The sequence below is a fragment of the Poecilia reticulata genome, linkage group LG1 (assembly GCF_000633615.1).
Source record: "Poecilia reticulata strain Guanapo linkage group LG1, Guppy_female_1.0+MT, whole genome shotgun sequence".
Classification (NCBI taxonomy): Eukaryota; Metazoa; Chordata; class Actinopteri; order Cyprinodontiformes; family Poeciliidae; genus Poecilia; species Poecilia reticulata.
This window is the reverse complement of record NC_024331.1, coordinates 8,627,484-8,640,860: the sequence shown is the minus strand read 5'-3', so window position 1 is coordinate 8,640,860 and position 13,377 is coordinate 8,627,484. Positions and strand designations below refer to the sequence as shown.

At 40.2% G+C, this 13,377-nt stretch overlaps 1 long non-coding RNA gene across 2 annotated transcripts in view; it reads left to right on the top strand.

Moving 5' to 3' along the window:
* Positions 1-12,941, top strand: part of LOC103465538 (uncharacterized) — a 20,433-nt gene extending 7,492 nt beyond the window's left edge. The window contains exons 2-3 of one of the 2 annotated variants that reach the window (XR_533811.1): positions 4,281-4,471; positions 12,470-12,941. This is a non-coding gene — a long non-coding RNA (uncharacterized LOC103465538). Of the gene's footprint in view, positions 1-4,280; positions 6,803-12,469 lie in introns of those variants that run through there. The other variant, XR_001776010.1, reaches the window with a different exon arrangement.
* The last annotated feature ends 436 nt before the right edge of the window (positions 12,942-13,377 follow it).

Here is a 13,377-nt window from a genome sequence, read left to right as displayed (position 1 = left end):
GATTCGGCTTCGCCACCAGCTCCCTGATCCTTCAATAAACATTATTGTTTCTGACTCGCTCTGTCTGACTGTGTTCTTGCATGTGGGTTCGCAACCTTAAAACCGACATGACAGAGTGCACCCGGGAAAAGTCAAGAAACACACACACATGCGCACACACTTAAGGAAAATATAGAGTTACCACTAAACTACCATGCATGTTTTTGGACTTTGGAAACAAGCTTCTTATTTTTTTAAAAATCAAGTAAGACAAATATGTGTTAATCAGGAAATGGATATGATAAATGCGTCAATTTTTACAGTCAGAGCATGAAGTTAGCAGCAGTAATAAGCCAGTTGGTGGTCATTTCTACATCAAAACACAAACAGAAAAGTGTGTTTTCTGTTTCTGTGTGTTTTCTGTGTGTTTTCTGTTTCTGTGTGTTTTCTGTTTCTGTTTCTGTCGATGTCACTAAACATAATGACATCGACATTATATTTAGTCACCAATGTCGATGTCCTAAAACTGTAATAATTCCTAATAACAATTAAGGTTTTTTTTATTGTGGCAACACTAAATGGATCTCAGAAATATTATGAAACTTCAATTTTGGACCCAAAAAATAAGCAGCTCAGCAACGCCACCCTAGGAATTTCTCCTAGGGAACATGACCTTCTTTTTAAGGCACACAGGTTCAAATATGCAGGTATATATGACATCTGAGACAGGATGTAGGTTCACAAGGCAATTTATTTCATTCTATTTTAAAATATTCTTTTAAAAACAGTGTCCTATAAAAGGAAAGCAAATAATTAAACACAATTTCACAAACAAAACTTTAAAGCACCAGACACAGTGAGCCAACCCAAACTCAGGAATCCACGACACACAGAAGAGGAAGACACTGTCACCAAACCAACACCGGACTTCAGCAAAGGAGGAGTTGGAGGAGGAGAAGAGCAGCAGCGCAGTAGTGTTCACCACCAGAGAATCAAAACGACAAGCACCACACTTTGCGACATGTTGCTGATTTACAGCCTGAACCCACAGGGCGCGAACCGCACACATGGAGGACATGTCAGATTGAATGCGACAGCTTCTTTTATACCACTCCCAAACGGAACTGATCTCACCTGGAAAATATTTGTATTGAAATGGGTACCTATCTATACTACTACATTATAGCTTAATGACAGGAAACGTACACAAAAGGTGTTCGGGACATCAAGAGCAGCATGAGCCAATGCTGGTTTAGCTATAGACACCTGAACTACTCTCTCACACACACACACACACACACACACACCGGTGGCGTGGCGAAGGCCAACGTCTGCTTCGTCTTCATCTGGGGCGACTTGGGGGCCAGCTGTCACAGCGGCCAGATGGACACTATTTCTCGGGAACGGGAACAAAGCAGGAGGCGTCTCACCGAGCTGGTCTGCTCTCCTGGTTGAGAACGTGACTCACGACTGCAGACAGCTGGCTGGCACCACTCCTCAGAAACCTGCCAGCTGATCCCGTCAGGGCCCCGCCGCCCCGTCTCGGTCCTGGCTCCAGCTGTCTCCTCCGCCGGTCACCGTAAAGGCGGGAACGGCGGCTCGTCAACGGTGGGATGGATCTCAGGAGGGACATGAGCTGTGTGTGTTAGTAAAAAATACCTCCAATATAAAGGAATATCTGGCAGTCTGAACAAAAAAAAATTATGTTTAGTCACCAATGTCGATGTCCTAAAATGTCTGGCAGTGATTATAAGTACAACATTTTTAACCAATTAATCTTTATTTCTATAGCAGTATTAAATAGGCAAAATAGTGAAATACAAGACATAAAAATACAATGACAGATGATTTAAAATACACAAAAAGAGTAACATAACCAGCTTAAAGCCAAGAAAAATTAATTCAAAATTCAAATTCGCTTTATTGTGAGTTTCCCCAATGTGGGGAAAAATAAAGCCCATAAAGCAGTCTTCTATTTTCATTTTTTCCCCGCAGACCTTAAAACTTGCTGCTGTGACACCTGAATTTCCCCAATGTGGGACAAAAAATATATATATTTGTTCTGTTCTTTGGCTTAAAATTGCATACATGTTTGTTGTTTTTCAAGAAAAAGTTGGAACATTTTTCTGACTCCTCCTTCATACGTTTTTCATTTCGTGCTTTTTAATCATTCTAATGTCACTTCTTTATTTGACCAGTATTTATTTTTTAGGGAACCTTGATGGATGAGTTATTGAATTATTCAGAGCATGAAAAGAGGCACCTATGTATCAATCAACCTGGCAGACAAGGCATTTTAAACCAGACTGTCTGTAACTGCAGTAACAGAGATTACAGTCTCTACAATATCAGTAGAGACTTATAATTTACTCCATCTGAATCTAAAATGCTAAAAACAGCTTAACATGTTTTGCATGTATGTTACAACATGATGAAGGAAAAAAAATCATCTTACTCCCTGCCTGTGTTGGAAATGTAAAAATTGTTTTAAAACCCAGAATACCTTAATGATCCAAGCTCAAGCTGAGATAACAGAAATAAAATTGGGGGGAATATATTTTCTTGAAGAAGCTCCCTCCTGTTGTAATTAGCCTTCACTGACAGGCTGAGTGCTGCTCTTTGTCATCCCACAGGAGGAAAACACATTTTTGTTCACTTACAAATACATGTTCACGCTTTTTGACAGGACGTTTAAATTCATTTCCATTTTCTTCAGCAGATTTCAAATTTTTCAAGCAGTTTTAGCTCAAAAGGCGATGGGGTCTAGATAATTACAGTTGGCTGTAAAAAGCAGATTTTTATTTTTAAGGTTTAACATCTAAATAAAGCAGAAGCAACAACCACCATTGTTAATATTGTTAATGAAGTGCATCAGTGAAGTATCTGTTACTTATGTCATACTACATAAGTTATGCTGTATATCACTTATGTATCTGTTTAGGGCAGGAAATAACACCCTAACGCACTACATTTATACTTTAAGGTATAACTAAGATCTGAGTATTAGAACATTTGTTTTCCAGCCTGGAATTGGCAAATGCTTGAACCTGTATCGCCTGTCTTGATGTTCCTAATAAAAGTCGGGAGAGGAAACAGCTGACATGTGTCTCTTTAAGCAGAAAGAGCATGTAAAGTTTAAGAATTTCTAAAAATACGATGTATTTAGACTGTAGTTGGTATCTGCCTTATCCTGGCCGTGGTCTTCCTACGCTTTTCTCTATTCTAATCAAACTTCACAACGTTTCTGCTATTGACTTGGATTCACTCTCATAGAATTTCAACCTTTACAATATATCGATCTAAAGCATGTATCAAACTCGAGGCTCGTGGGCCAAATCCGACCCACCTTAGCTATTATGTGGCCCTCTGTGCTTAATTATTATTTTATCAATCAAATCAATGCAGTTTTGTCTATTTACTGACAAATTATATTAATCATTCCCTTCAGTTTCTTGAGAATGTTCATGGAAATGTATGCAAAAATTGTCAAAAACTTTCTTACTTGTACTAAACAGCTGCGTCAGCCTTAATTGATATCAGACTAAAGTCTGTGATCTTCAGTAAGTAAGAAAAAGTTGCATTTATTGCCATAAATAAGTGCAAATATTTCCAAATTGGCATCACAAATACTTTGATTTTTATTGCAAAAAATCACAAAAACAATCAGAAAATCCTAGAGGAACTGGAAAAATTAGTATTTAATTTTAAGAATTTATTGATATTTTAACACTTTGAACAGGTTTTATCAATAGATTATGGTGCAACCGGCCCTTTAAGAGTATTTATGATCCTGATTTGGCCCAAAACAAAATGAGTTTGAAAACCTCTGATCTAGAGGATAAAATATCTTGCCTGAATTAACAAAAGTGCTTAATGCTGGATTTTTAAAAAAAATAAAATACAATTTTGTTGTCATTCTGTTAAACACTTATCTAAAGCCTGGAGGAAAATAAGTCGAAATATTAGAGAAATTAGTTGGTTATTAACATAACACGGTGTGTATTAAAAATAAAATAATACACACGCTGTCACAATTTTCTAATCACTCTATTTGCAGCTCTAATTGTCCGATACGTTTATGTGGGAAGCGAAACAAAATTCTCGAATGAAATTTACCTCATGAAAGTCATGTCATTTTGAAGCAGAGGAAATTCACCTGCTCTGATGGTACACTCTTTACTCTTTTTTAAAATTTTTTTTAAATATATCATCTCACCAGATGACTGTGTGATGATAGAGATGACGCTCGTCTGAGCATAATGACTAACTCTCTTTTTTTTTTTCTGCCTCTCGTTTTCTAGGACTAGCTGTAATACCAGAGCACGAGAAGGGATCGTTTCTACGTCAGAGGCAGCAGCAGTCGCAGCAACGCCCCCGCACCACATCTCACATTCAGGGAGGACGACCCTGTGAATGAAAAAATTATCTTCCAGATAAATAAATTCTTGTGTTTGGATTTGCACTGAATATGCTCAAAACTTCACAACTGCTGGTATGTGAATGAGTGGAGAAAACTTTTGCGTGAAAACAGAAAAGCAGATGCTATTTCTGTAAGTGTGTGTGTGATGTTGTGCTTTACATGTTCCTGGGACACTCAGACAGTTCTTTGTTCTTCCATCCGCTGCTCGTCTCTAATCATCTTGAAGCCATGTCTTCCTTCCCTCAAACAACAACAACATGAGTAAAGCTGCCACCAGTCCAATTAGATGTGAGACTGTGACAGTGTTAAGATCTGCTTCGCCTGACACTCGCACCTTATCATGTCACTCACTAATGAGAACTCTCCGGGGTGACTGCATCCATGATGATGAAGCAGTCACGTTTTTTTTTCTCTCTCTCTTTCTCTCTCTCTCCTCCCCTTCATGCGCTTTCATCTGCCTCTGATCTCCGCGGCTCCGCTCTCAGGCGGGCTCGATTCTCAAGATTCTCCGCGCCTTCCCGGCCGTATGGTCAACAGGAAATGAGGAAAGGCTGAATCACGCTGTGAAGGCTGTCCCCGTCATCAATAAAACCTTTGTGATGAGGCTTAATGTATTTTCTAAGAAGTCCCTGCTGCTCCATGTGAGACGGAGAGCCGTGAGACGGGACTTCTCCTTATCGGTTTGCTTTGTGCGTTTCGTCTTTTGATGTTAATCTGGCCTGCGAACAGCTTCGGAAACCGAATCTGAGATTTACGCTGAGTGTGGACAGTTTTTCTAAAATTTACTCCAGCCTCCACATTTATTACCGCTTCTGATAAGCGGCAATACATCTTGTACAATACTTCAGATTTTGATATCGAATCGACACCAAGCAAATGCAGGACCAGACTCACTGATATTGATATGGGTACTGATACCAATGCGATACTTTTAATTGTCTAGGTTTGAAATATCATGAAGCTTCAAAGGTTTTTCCTTTGATTTATTTTGTTAAAACCTAGGACAGAATCTGAACATAGTTTATGCCTACAAAATACTTTAATAACATACTAACATGATAATCAGAAACATTAGAAAATCTGAACAAATTAGCATGTTTCCCCCCTAAACAAACCGAAGCGCTTTGTGATCTTGATGGGGCAGTTTGAGTGGATCTCATCCTGTTACATCAACCTTAATTTGGGATGGAGGCTCACTCGGCTCCTTACCAGCACGCCTCTTTCATGTCCTGCGTGAAAAAGATGCAGCCATTGCTTTGAGCAATCGCATGAGGTTTGCACGTGCGCGTTGAGCGGCGTTGACAAAAAGCGTGTGAGTCACAAAGTTAATTATATATATAAAAGGCTCTTCTCTGTGTGCTGCTTTTCATCCCGTTTCTGCGTTAATACCCGCAGGCTTCTGTTTCCATCTGTCTCCCCGTTTCTTTGTTGTATGCTTTCATGCCCCGAGGATTGTGTCTCTGTCCTGATCGCTCTGCGCCTCCAGACTTTCTTCTCTTTTTAATGTGCACCGACTTCTGAATGAAGCATGAGACGTGACGTATCTCGACATTGGAGCACATCAACCGTGCCACATAAGCAGGCCTGACACTTAATTGTCTACGGTATGGATAAGTGTACAAACGGCTTCGAAAGTGTGATTTTTGTTTTCTGAAACACCAACAGAGATAAAAATAGTAGACTGAATGTATTTTCTCTGTGGTCTTAAGAGAATAACAGCGCCCCGCCTCTTTAAACAGACACAAACAAAGAACACACTGTCTGACGTCGACGTTCAGCTCTGAGGCAATCCATCGCAGACGAGTGAAGAAAAAAAAAGAGAAGAAAAACGCCCCTGGAATGAAAACAAAACAGGCAGAGCTTTGATGAGTTGCTGAACTTGTCATTGTTCCTGTTGCATAAACCGAAACGCCTGCAGGCAGGTGCACCGTAATGATGTCACTGGTGACTTTGGATCAGGCAAAGTGGGGCAGACAAAGAAGTCAGGGCTGCATCAGCTGGTCTGCGTGTGTTTCACTTTAAACCATCAAGACCTGAGACGCCCCGCCATCGTGGGAACAGCTGGGATCATGTGTTACGTCAGCTGTTGAAATTTATGGAAACCCAGGCTATATCTCCGTCGAGTTTTGGACGGTTTAGGTTCTTCTTTCACAAACTGGTCAATGTAAACCTGCACAGGTTCTGCAGCGAGTTTCGTGTTGTTTGGAAATTCCATCAGCCATTGGGACTTTTGGTAGTTCAGGCAGATAAAGGAATGTTGTTTGATGGGTTGGTGTCAAACCTCAGCTCTGTTTGTTGTTTTTCTCAGACCTGCAACCAACTATGTACTATGGTATGCAGTTATGTAACTGAGGTATTGCTGTTGTGTCGTGGCGAGGTGCAGTAAATAAATAATTCTCCTTAGCAACACTGTGTTAGACATTATATTGAAGAAGTGTCAGGGTTTCACATTTTTAGCCAAAATCACTGTCGTTTGAGAATATTACCAAAAACATGACTGTTCTTATAGGGCCGGTTGTGTCAGAAGGATCCAGGATTTTGTGATTGTTTGTTTGTTTTTTGCAATCAAAATCGCAGACTTTATGCTGCTAATTTAGAAATATTGGTAAGAAATTTTTTGCGATATTTTTGCTAATATGATGTTAAATGTGACTTTTCATTACTCGCCGTATTAATCACAGACTATAACTTGACATCAAATAAAGGCTGAGGCACCAGTCACTTAAACCCAATTTTTCTCCAATTTTGAGAACAAATTGCGGTGAAATCAGAAAAAAATGTGGAGATCTGTTGGAGTGACTTATTGATGTAATTTGGAGTCTAGAGGGCCACATAAAAAGCAAAGGCGGGCCATATCAGGCCCCCGGGCCTTGAGTTTGACACATACTTGTTATGTTAGATGTAATCTTAAAGGTTGTTGACATTTTTGTTTGAATATACAAACACCTGGACTAATACAGAGCAATGCTATAACTACTATTATTACTTCAGAAGCAAGAAGAAAGGACAGTTAAGGACTTTTTTTTTTCATTTCCCTTGCTAGAATTACTCTGAGATTTTTTAGTGAAATTGGACTTTCGCCCCTGTAAATCAGAGTTGCATGTCTTCTATATGAATAATGATTTCATCTTCATAGAAGGATGAAAAACATGGCCTCTTCTTTACTTGTAATCCTGGCTAAGATATGCAATATGCATTTCTCAGCCTACTGAAGAGGCCATCAAGCTTTCTCAAGTGCCATTTTGGATATGCGTAATGGGGGGGAAAGAGAGAGGCTTTTTGAAGTCTTCCTCAGTTTCTACATTAACACAGCGGAAGATAATGCACTCACTCACATTAGCGAACTACAAAACAGAAAAACAGAAGCTCAGTTTAAAGCGAATCCTTCTCAACCACAGGTAGAGGTGGCAGTGTGATTAGTGGTATATGATTCACCCTCTCCTCTCCTACTAACGAGCACTGTATGTCTAAGTGCAGCCTCTTTGTGTCCGGCTCACATCACCAACTTAACGTGGCCTTACGTAATCCCACACCTCCATATGTTAAAATAGCACCGTGCCCTTCCTCTCCCATCCAGGGACGCTAAGTCCCTTAAAGACCGATCCCGCAGGGATTCGTAGGCAGTGGCGCAAAAAGTGGGTATGCAGGGTATGCAACGCATAGGGGCGCAGCACAAGAGGGGGCGCCAAAACCCCGTCTGGAGGGGGCGGCGCGCCAATGATGTTTTCCCATAAACTTCAGCGTGCCTTACACTCCTTCACCTCGCGCACATAACGAGGTAAATGTAGCAAGGTTTACCCTTCACGTATCATCGCCTCAGGGGGGGAAGGGGGTAGAGAGAGCGAGTGAGCGTCGCTCCTTCACCCTGACGTTCCTTCCCTCGGGGGTGGGGGGGGGGCGATCTATGCTTTCGCATCCACCTGAATAATGTGTAGTTGCGCCACTGTTCGTAGGAGGATGAGAAGCAGTGGTGGCGGGGACTGACCTGAACCGAGCGTCTACAAGGCGAGGCATGGGATAACGCAATTGTCTCCCCCACGCTTGAAGAAAAGCGGATCCATGACTTGAGTCATCGAGTCCAGAGGGAGACGGCCGATCCCCTAAGAGGGAGTCAGGTCAGATTGTCTCACGTACTGAAAACAGTGCTTACCAGGAATGTCGCCAGGAGGCGAGGGTGTGTGACTGACACACACTGAGTGTGTGTGCTTTGTTCAAATGTGAGTGGATGGAAACAGTCACGACTATGACTTACTGCTGGCATCACAACAACCTTGAAAAGGATTGTTTATTGTGTATTTTTAGTCCACACTCTGGTCATATTCTTCCTGTGGCTCAATATCTGTTTTTATCTGAACATCCCTTCATTAAAGAGACAGGATTATGTAAAAATGTTTAACTTTATATCTTTATACCTGGAGTGTTGCCTTGATTCTTTCATGCATGTTTGAGAAATCCTTTAATCTTCCATGGCAACCAGTCCGCTGTGCAAAACGCCTGGTTGGACCTAGCTCCGCTTTCCAGCAAACTCCACCCACGCCTCCCCAACTCGGCTCCTTCAGACTAGCCAGCAACAATTAGCAAACACCTGGTGGAACTGCGCATCTAAGTTCATTATACGAGCTACTTCTCAGCACAACGCTGGAAAAAATGTTGTTAAAGAGTTAATAGAGGAGCCATGTTGTGATGACTTCCTGAAGTTTAAGAAAGAGTAGGAGTTTCTTAAAGAGACAGAAGCCCAATTTCTAGGCATTAAATTATGAGGTAAAATTTATCTTAAGTCACATTTGATGTTTACAGCTAATATAAACAAAACATTTAAGATTCAAATATTACATCAGACCAATAAAAAAGTGTTTTCATTACCGGCTTAAAGATTATTTTCAAAACCTGATACTGTAGATACATAAACATCTCAGTAAATTGTAATATGCGTTCCAAAGAGGCTCATTTGTCAGATTCAGCATTTATGTTGAACATAATATATGCAGGTATTAGCCATGTTTAATATTAAAACACTTATTTTGTTGGTTTGATTTAATATTCTAGTCTTGAATGATGTGTCCATTTGCTGTAAGCAGAAAATCATCATAAGTATAAAAATTTTTATGGAGTCTGCGTGTAAATATTCTGTATGAAGTGTTTTTACTCAGTGAACGGACTTAAGATATTGTAATGTGTTGAGATGCAGCTACAGCTTCAAAACTATTTTGAATGCAGAAAATTATCCTTCTTCAAGATAAACCCAAATATGCTAGAGTTGATGTTGGCAGGCCAAAACTTTAGGAAAGCCGCAAAACAAAAATCAGCTCCAAAAGTCAAATTAATCATTTTCTATTAGGTTATATCTTCAAAATAGTTATTAGAGATTATAGTATCTGTCACATTTATACTTCAGTTAGCAGATAGGCTGCAGGAACTGAGATCTGACACACAGTTGTCTTTCGTTCTCTAATTACGGATGTGAAGTGATGCACTTAGAGCTCTGATATATAGAATGATCATCACTAATGTCTGTAAATGTTAGGTATGAGGAAATCTGTTGTCTAAACTATAAAAAATGCCCACTGAAAATAATGAAACACTTTATTATGTATGAAAGAAAACGTTCCTAGACGGCGTGGAATTACTGCTTACACATTCTTTCAAACTTTACCAGCTTAGTAAAGCTTAGTAAAGTTTGAAAAACATTTTCCTTCAGTTGTAAGACATGAACAAATAACTCTCTGTCACCTGGCCAAAACGTTTGTTTCTATGATAACGGCATATTATGGTAATCACAAGAGAGCCTGCTGAGCAATTGACTGACAGCTTTTTTTTAAAAAAACTGTTTACGGCTACAACAGCAGACTGTGGCTTCAAAACAATTCGGGAAAAAGACCTAATGAGGAAAAAGTGTTGACTTTCAGTCACACGATCTTTTTGTTTATGCTGACTCAGGGGGTCAGCAACGTGACACACGGCAAACCGTGTTTACCCAAATCTACAAATGAACAACACTCACCAGGAAGGTATGTGCATGCACAATTAAAAGAGGCGTGACAACTTTTTCCAATGTTCACGCCTCCGCTAGATTGGCTCAATACACGTCACATCGCTAATCCATCAAACCTGAATGGTTTAAATTCAGAGGATAAACATCCACTTACTGGAAGTCCCAGGACATATAATTCAGTTTTAAGTACCTTTCTTTAGCTTGCGCCTATAAAAATAAAACATGCAGAGATGTGTTGTGTGTGAGCCAAAAATCTGGCAAAAGGCAGAAAGATTTTTAAAAAAATGTAAATAACATCCGTGCAAGAAGTGACAGAGCTTAGTCATAAATCTCAGTTTTGCCTCCAGCAGCATTCCTGCCTGACTGGCACGAAAGTGAAATGTTTGAGCGAAACTAAGCTAACATTTCACTTGCTAAGGGAATGCTAATTGCATATTTGTCAGGAATTTGTCAGACAATGTCACACCAAAAATGTTGGGAAATCTTCCCTTGTTTGGATTTTTATGGAAAATTAAGACAGGATTAATACAGTTACGTTTCTATAACTTAAACTGGTAAGTTACGATACTTCAAACTGAATGACGTACACCAGCTTAGTAAAGTTTGAAAAACATTTTCCTTCAGTTGTAAGACATGAACAAATAACTCTCTGTCACCTGGCCAAAACGTTACAGGGACGTAATTATATAAACATTAATACAGACTGTGGCAAGAAACATTATGGGACCTTATTTTTAAAGTTGCATTCGACAAATTCTACCGAGGAAGAAATAAATAAAAATCTTGATGGATCTTGTTTCCACAAACTGTAGACCAGGGATTCTAACTGGTCTGTACAAATGTTATAAAACCCCAAAGAACAACAGAAACTCCCTCGAATCTGAAGGTATTTCTTTTGAAATTATACCTTTCTTTGATGGAGAAATACATGCTACATTGAAACCCAATGCATACTGTGGTACTGAGGCTCAAAACAAAACTGAGATTTTCTTTTTTGCTTGAGAAAACCAGGTGTTTTCCACTGAACGTTTCACTTTTAGCTTACGTTTCCTCAGACATGTCGTCTGGCTAAAATGGAAAGCACATGACTTGGATTATTTTCAGGTTTCATTATAATATGTAGCAAAAGCATCGCTCGCACCTGCGTTCAGCCACAGCATGGCCTCATCCTGTGTTATTTTCGGGCCTCTTTTAGCCAGTGTTCATTTTCTGACCGTAGCCGCAAAAGCAGCGAAAACAGTTCGACATGCTCCCTTCAAAGAACTGAATCTGCCTGATAACTAAGCCAGACAGCTTAATAGGAAAAAGATAGAGTAATTTGTAGAGGTTTAATTGTCAGTCATGGTTGATTTATGTGTTTTAGAAAGATTTCAGTGACTTTATAGAAAAGGGTTTGTGAAACTCTAAACATCTAGCAAGACCAAACACCCATCTTCAGATGGTTATTGAAAAGCAACTCGAACAGAAAATGTTTCTATCCTTGTGATGCAATCCCACTATGTCACTGAATATTAAATAATTTCAGGCACTTTAAAAAGTGACGGATACGTTTCTTTTAGCTGAAATGCTGTTTTCTCTTTGCTGACTGGATCTGTCGGCTCAGTCTCATCAGTCAGGGATTTTTTGGGTTTATTTTGCCTCTAACAAATTTTCTTCCAGTTTTTTCTATTTATTTCTCATTAGATACTCACTGAGTATCTCATTAGATACTCAGTGAGTATCTAACGGACAAATTCAGCAGTTATGAATAATCTAGCTATGGATGATGGGACGTTATTCCAGTGGACTGACATTAAGAGTTTCTTCACCTGATTAGGATTCAGATTCAGATCTTTATTCATGTCTCAATGGGCAATTCGGTTTACAGCATCAACACACCAACCAATGGCACTAAAATCCACATGGAGGCTAAAAACACAAAACGCGTTGATCAAAAACATTCAGCTGCCGGTAAGACTAAAAAGGTGAACAATGAATTAACAATAATGTAACCCGGGTATTTTTAGTGTGACTTGTTTCAAACTAATAAAACCAGCTGCTGACCTTTCACCACTCTAAACACTTCCTCCCTTTTCTAGAAGACCACACAACGTGCAAAACATCTGAATTACCAGCGTCTCTCCCCAGATGGGTCCCCTTATCAGCTCTGTCATGATCATCCACTGACACTACAGTCCCTGCTATCATCATCATCACCATCGTCATCACTGTTGTTCTCGGCGATCACACCCAGTGTAGCAGCCAGGTGGGCTGTGTGTGCACTCAGCACGTCGCGCTCCTGCCCGGCGGCTCCGCATGACGCCAGCTGAGCCCTTGGCTTAGGGCTGCAGCCTGCTGGGAGGAAGCAGAAGCCAGAGGAACGGAGGAGCAGATTGGTCAAGATTACTCACTGTTGTCTGACTTTGAGGCCCGCGTGTTTGTGCGGGATGTTGGTGGGTAAACAGGGGCAGAGGGTGCTGGGCCCAGATACCACGCACCGGGTCTGTTTCCTTCCCTCCAGGACGCAGGCCATCTGGGTGGGAGTGTTTGTCGAGAGACAAAACATGTAAAATAAAAAATTAACTAAACAAATGTCCGTATTGAGAATTATAAAGCAAATCTTAAAGCGCTGATCTCATGTCCAAAGATGCCTACCAGTTGTTATGACAATCTTGTATGCAAATCTTTGTTTTGGTTTGGTTTTCTTCTTTCTCCACGACATAAAGTAATGAATTAAACTGCGGAAGAAGAACATCTTGATTCCGAACGGATCATTTTGGACTTTTCAGACATCAAGACAAGCGGTAATTATTCACGCCCGGACAGGAACAGCAAGTTCAGGACATTTTCCGCATGTAAAGSAAAACTGTGGATTCAGCAGTAAACTGAGTGCAGATTAAAAAGGTTATCCAAACATTCCTCTCCACAGTGTTTAGCATGCAGGAGGGAACAGTTTCCTGTTGGCCAGTGTACTCTTCCTGTCCACGCTTCAAGTGACGCTAAACTT